A 7134-nucleotide genomic window follows, 5' to 3' on the forward strand; every position below is an offset into this window, starting at 1 on the left:
GGCCACATACACCCAGGCTGGAGGGTTCAAACCCAGCCCAGGCCAGCTAAACAATGACAACTGCAACAAAAAAGTAATCAGGCATTGTGGCAGGCACTTGTAGTCCCAGCTACTGGAAGGCTAAGGCAAGAGAATAGCTTAAGCCCAAGAGTTTGAGGTTGCTGTGAGCTGTGACACCACAGCACTCTACCAAGGGTCACATGGTAAGACTTTGTCTCAAATAAATAAATAAATAAATAAAAGAATGAAGGTGCAATGAGGATATTTCCAGACAAACACAACTGAGAGAATTCATCACCAACAGAGGAGCAAAGGAAAAGTTTTTAAGGTTGAAAGGACATGATGCCAGAAGGGGAGTTGAATCTTCAGGAGGAACCCAAACATTAGAAATGATAAATAACTGGGTAAATATAAAAGGCAATTTTCCTCCTGATTTAGTTTTATTTTTTGTTTTGTTTTGTTTTGTTTGAGATTAAGTTTCCCTATGTTGCCCAGGCTTAAACTTCCTGCCTCAGATGATCCTCCTGCCACAGCCTCTCAAATCCCCAGAAGTTTTTGATTGGCACATTGACTTCCTGTTATTTCTAAATACTACTGTATGTTAACTGTTACTAATTTACATTGCTCTCAGTGAGCATAGGATGTACCTGTTCAGCCAAATTTGCACAAATTACATAGATAACCACCATTTCACAGCTCAAATAATCTTCAAAATCATTTACAGCAGTGATATACTGACAAATGTCTAACAGGCTGAAGGGGAGGGGAGGTAATGCTTATTTATAACATGCTGTTTTCTGTGATGTAAATACTCCTAGCCAGGATGTATTTTAAGCTACTAATATGAATTCAAAAAGCTCATTAAGTTCCAGAAATTTTGACAGTTTGGGGGACCTGCTATGATCTGGTTCCAGTACCCAGCTGACTCTAAGCCCTTTGCTTTTACATCTTCTTAAGGTTTGAGGTGATAGATGGAGGTGGAAAGAGTAACAAAAAACATTCAGATTATGTTTAGCTTGAATCCACTGTCATGTAGGAGAAAGCACACTGAAGTTAGAATCAGAAGTTTAGGATTCAAGTTGTCTGGCTCTGCCACTTACCAGCTATGTTACCTTGAACAAATCCTCTCTCCTCTCTGAGCCCCAGTTTCCTTGTTTGTAAAATAAAGATAATAAAGAGGGAGGGGAGGGGAGGGGGAGGATGGGTGAAGGGAGAGTAGTTGCTGGGACCACACCTATGGTGCATCTTACAAGGGTACATGTGAAATTTACTACGTGTAGAATACAAATGTCTTAACACAATAACTAAGAAAATGCCGTGAAGGCTATGTTAACCAGTTTGATTAAAATATTTCAAATTGTGTATAAAACCAGTATATTGTAACCCATGATTGCATTAATGTACACAGCTATGGTTTAATGAAAAAAATAAAAATGAAGATCATAAGTCTTTTTGGGGTTTTTTTTTTTTTTTGGTCACCCTTGGTTGAGTGCTGTGGTGTGATAGTTCACAGCAACCTCAAACTCCTGAGCTCAGGCAATCCTCTTGCCTCAGCCTCCACAGTAACTGGGACTACAGGCACCCACCACAGTGCCTGGCTACTTTTAGAGATGGGGTCTCACATTTTTTCTCAGGTTGGTCCCCTAGACTGCTAAGATTATAGGGGTGAGCCACTGCATCCAACCTAAGGATAATGATTCTTCAAAAACAAAAAACATTGAATAAAAAAGGGATAATGATTTTTTCCATCTCACTTTCCAGTAAGAATTAAGCCACATGAAAACATATGTCCACACAGAAACATTGTACATGAACACTCATAGCAGCATTATTCATAGAAGCCAAATGGTGGAAACAACCCAAATGTCCATCAACCAATGAAGAGATGAATAAATGTGGTCTATCTATACAATGGGAGAGATTATTCAGCAATAAGGAATGAAGTATTGATACATGCTATAACATAAATGGACCTTGAAAAAATTATCCTAAGTAAAAGAAGCCATTCACAAAATACTACAGATGATTCCATTCATATGAAGTATCCAGAACAGACAAATCTATAAAAATGGAAAACAGATAAATGGTTTCCTAGAGCTGAGAGGGAGCAGGATTGGAGGAAACAGCCAACGTGTACACAGTTTCTTTTGGGGATGATGAAAATGTTCTAAAATTTATGGTAATAGTGTTTGCACAACTCTACATATACAAAACAAATTGAACTGTACACTTAAAAAGCAAAAAGAAAATAAAAAGGCTTGGCACCCGTAGCACAGTGGTTATGGCACCAGCCACATACACCGAAGTTGGGAGGTTTGAATCCGGCCCAGGCCAGCTAACCAACAATGACAACTGCAACAAAATAGCCGGGCATTGTGGCAGGTGCCTGTAGTCCCAGCTAATTGAGAGGCTGAGGCAAGAGAATTGCTTAAGCCCAAGAGTTGGAAGTTGCTGTGAGTTGTTATACTACAGCACTCTACAGAAGGTGACATAGTGAGACTCTGTCTCAAAAGAAAAAAAGAAGAAAAGAAAAGAAAAAGGAATGCACTATTGATACATACATACAATAACCAGAAATAAATGTCCAGTCAAGAAAAACAATCACAGCCAGGAATGATGGCCCACACCTATAATACTAGTGATACTGGAATTTCTTCTTTAGTAGATCCTTGGTGTCAGGGATTCAAAGAATGAATCCACAGACCACAGATCAGTGGTAAGATAGGATTTATTTTACAGAAAAGAATACAAAACGAGGACTAAGGAAGAAGGCTACTTCAAAAACACAAAGTTGGAAGTCTCCTCGGGATCTAAACAAAATTTTCAAATAAAAGATAATGATTAAATAAAAGGCAGAGGCAAGGCTCGACACCTGTGGCTCAAGTGGCTAAGGCGCCAGCCACATACACCTAAGGTGGCAGGTTCGAATCTAGCCCGGACCCGCCAAACAACAATGACGGCTGCAACCAAAAAAAAAAAAAAAAATGTGGGGGCGTTGTGGCGGGCGCCTGTGGTCCCAGCTACTTGGGAGGCAGAGGCAGGAGACTCACTTGAGCCCAGGAGCTGGAGATTGCTGTGAGCTGTGAAGCCACGGCACTCTACCCAGGGGGACAGCTTGAGGCTCTGTCTCAAAAAAAAAAAGGCAGAGGCAAGATGGCCAACTGGAGTGAGCTTTCCACAGAGGTTCCCATCCAGAAGGAGAGTTAAAGGACAGAAGTTTAGCAAGTAAGCTGATGGTTTGGAGCTGAGCCAAGAGAGAAGGCTGAAGAATAGACATCAACCTTGCTGAGGCGAGCTGTGACCCCAAGGATACAAACAATAGGTACAAAATCCATTGCCAATCAGAAAGGAATCCCCTCCCCATGAGAACAGCTCGCAGTATACTTTCTACAAACAAGCGAGCAGAGTTCAAACATCCTCCTATTTTAACCCATGGGAGAGACCCTCTAAAAACTGAACCTCATTCCCCTACCAGGGTGCAATGGCACTCTCCTGCCAGGCATAAAACTGTATAAAACTGTATATATTTTCTACCTGTAATTCTGAACTCCCAGCACTCCCCTCCACTCTCACCTCGAAGTCTGGAAGCCTGTCCCCCATGAAGTCCAGATTATTGGACATTTCCTGGAGAGGTGTGGACAGAGTGTGGGCTGTTGGAGGTCTGTGCTGATTCTGTGGCATGGAGGTAAGGAGGAGACAGTGGACTGAAGGAAACATACAGAAAAGGGAGAGGCAGTGCCCCCGGCACTGAGCAGGAGACATAAGATCTCTCTGTGACTCAGGCAGGCTCAAATACCTGGAACATCTGCTCACTGAAGGGAACTGAGTCACAGCCCTGTGGGGTTACCAGTGACTGGGTGTGACAGAGGTGCAAGGTTGGGGAGGAGGCATCAAACTTCCCAGAATAATTCCTTCTGACTCCACAGAGCACCAGAATGAGTCATACTCTAGCTGCCAGCAGACCCCTGCTATCTAGTTACCAAAGACCTTTTGAATCCCTCACTTGAGACTAGATGCTGACAGGGACAATTGATTTGGATCTCTCAGACTAGACCAATCACCTGAGGACTATTCAAAGTGGTACTGTGGGTGTGTGGTTATGGGAAGGTTTCATTTTTTTTCCAGTTGTTGTCTGTGGAGGGTGGAGTGACTTAATTGCTGGCATTTCCATAGCTGAGACTTCAAACCAGAGCAACTGATTCACTAGGGTAGGACAGAGACCAGCTGAAAACAAGACAGAGTGACCTAGCCCCACCAAACCAAGTAAGTCCCCAGTGGCCCAGGCCATAGCACTGTACAGTACCTTTGCAAGGCTCTAGGGGAAAAGATACAGACACCAGTCCCAGCTCTTGGGCAAAGAGCTGGTTAATCACTACTCCAGAAGCCCCCCAATCCAACTTCACCGTATCTGCTCATCTAGCCAAACAGTGTAAAATAATCATGGGGCAAAATCAGCAGAAAAACTCTGGTAACATGAATAACAAGAGTAGATCAACTTCCCCAAGGAATGATATGGTCAACACAACTGAAGATCTCATTCACAGACAAGTGGCTGAGATGTCAGAAATCACAGTCAGAGTTCAGATTGCAAATAAGATTAATGGAATGGAGGTAAAGTTGGAATTAGAAATTCAAGGAGCATTTCAAAAGTTGTCTCAAGAATTCAATGAATTCAAAGACAGTCACCAAAGATTTTGACACAGTGAGACAAGAATTTGTAGCCCTCAAAGATCTGAGAAATACAGTAGAATCCCTCAGTAACAGAATGGAGCAAGCAGGAGAAAGGATTTCTGACATTGAAGACAAAGCTTTTGAATGCTCCCAAGCACTCAAAGAGAAAAAGAAATGGAGAGCAAATATGGATCATTTTCTCAGAGAGCTCTGGGATAATTCGAAGAAAACTAATATTCGCCTTATAGGAATTCCTGAGGGCAACGAAGTTGCTTTGCAAAGCACAGAGGCCCTTCTTCATGAGATTATGAAGGAGAACTTTCCAGACCTGACAAGAGATTCAGAAATTCAGATACCACACAGTTTCAGAACCCCAGCATGACTCAACCCAAATAAGATAACCCCCAGACACATCATAATTAACTTTGCTAAAGTTTAAATATGAAGGAGAAAATTCTGAAAGCAGCCAGACGTAAGAAAACCTACAAGGGGAAGAATATCAGAATAACTGCAGATCTCTGTGCTAAAACCTTTCAAGCTAGAAGAGAGTGGTCATCGACTTTTAATTTCATGAAACAAAATAACTTTCAACCCAGGATCCTCTATCCAGCTAAACTGAGTTTCATCTATGATGGAGAAATTAAATACTTTAATGATATTCACATGTTGAAGAAATTTGCCATAACTAAACCAGCTCTCCAGGATATTCTCAATCCTATGCTCCATAATGACCAGTGCAATCCTCCACCACAAAAGTAAACTCACTCAGAAACTTTTGATCAAATTCCAACTTTCAGGGGGAGGGTCAAGATGGCCGACAGGCACCAGTCTCTGACAGAAGCTCCTGTTCAGAGGAAAGGATAAAGTCCGGAGAAACCCCCAACAAAGTTGAAACTGGGAGCCCAGCTGAGAGAGAAGAGTGATACCGGCAGGACACCTCTTCTGAGACAGGCAGAGACTCCTAGAGGACAATCCACAGGTACATAAATCACCCCAAAGGAATAGCACCCATCCCATCGCCCAAGAAAGGTGTGCTTTTCCTTTGTTTCCTCTTCAACTGCTCCTCCAAGTCTTCTACAGACCACCAATAAACTGAGGACCTATTCTCTCACTCCATGAGTGAGAGCTGCCAACAGGGAAGTTTACTACCCTGGAGGAACCCAGCTGAGACTCAGAACACCCTCCCCCAGGCAGAAAAGTGGAACTGGCGTTAGCACTGCCATTTTGAGTTTCCAGTCCACTCTCCCTCCCCTTGCGGATAGAGACAGGGAGAGGAGACCCAAGAACAGCATCTACCCACCCTTTAAAGACCAAGCCCCCTGTCCCAGTCCTTCACCGGGAGAACTGCTTGATTCACGCTTTCTGCATGCAGACAGATCTCCCTCAGTCAGCACATTCTGCGCTCAGCTGTCTCCCCGGCTGCTATCTACACTTCCCGAGACCTTGATGCCGGTGACCGGGATTAACACCGGACAGGGAGGGCTACACATCCCGCCAGGCATCCGCCTCCAGGTCTTTGGTGGCCCTTGACAGTGACTGACTTCTGCTGGGTTGGATCACTGAGCCGCGCCTGCATCCTCAGCCCTGCTGGCCCCCGGCTGTCATCGACTCCTGCCGGGGAGGGTCGTCCAGGCCCGCCAGCTGCTTGCCTGCCCCCAGGGCTTTGGTGGCAGGTGAGGGCAATTGACTTCTGCTAAAGCAGGTCGAGCAGCCACGGGTCTGCCTCCTGGGGCCCCCTGGCCCTGGATCACCACCAGCTCCCACCTGAGAGGGTCGTGCCATCCTGCCAGTCGTGCACCAGCCTCCAGGGCTTTGGTGGCCAGCGAGGGGAACTGACTTCTGCTGGGCGGGTCGTGCAGTCTCGCACCCTCCCGGGGTCTTGTCCGCTGGCAGTCGCCAGCAGCTCCTGCTGGGGAGGGTAGTGCCATCCCGCCAGTGGCGCGCGTGCCCCCCCCCCGGGGCTTGGCGGCCTGTGAGGGCAGCTGACTTCTGCTGGGGCAGGTTGCCCAGACGTATGCCTGCCTCCCGGGACCTCCCAGCTCACGATCACCGCCAACTTCTGCCAGAGAGGGTTGCGCCGTCCCACCTGTGGGGCTTTGGTGGCCTGCAAGGACAACTGACTTCTCCTGGGGCAGGCCACGCAGCCGCTCACCCACCTCCCAGGGCCTTGCCAGCTCGTGGTCGCCAGCAGCTCCTGCCTGGGAGGGTCGAGCTATCCCACCAGCTGTGCATCTGCCTCAGGGGCTTTGGTGGGCAGTAAGGACAACTGACCTCCGCTGGGGCAGTTTGCGCCTGCCTCCCAGGGCCTTGACAGCGACACTGACTCTTGCAGGGGTGGGCTGCATCACCCAGCCTGCTGGCCCTGCCTCCCAGGGTCTTGCCGGGTTGTGCCCAGGAGAAAACTAGAAGAAGCCACTGGCAGAACAGTTTTAGGGACGGTTTCGGGTGCAAATTCAACATGGG

Source organism: Otolemur garnettii, unplaced genomic scaffold, assembly GCF_000181295.1.
Source record: "Otolemur garnettii isolate 467f Iridium unplaced genomic scaffold, OtoGar3 scaffold00109, whole genome shotgun sequence".
NCBI lineage: Eukaryota > Metazoa > Chordata > Mammalia > Primates > Galagidae > Otolemur > Otolemur garnettii.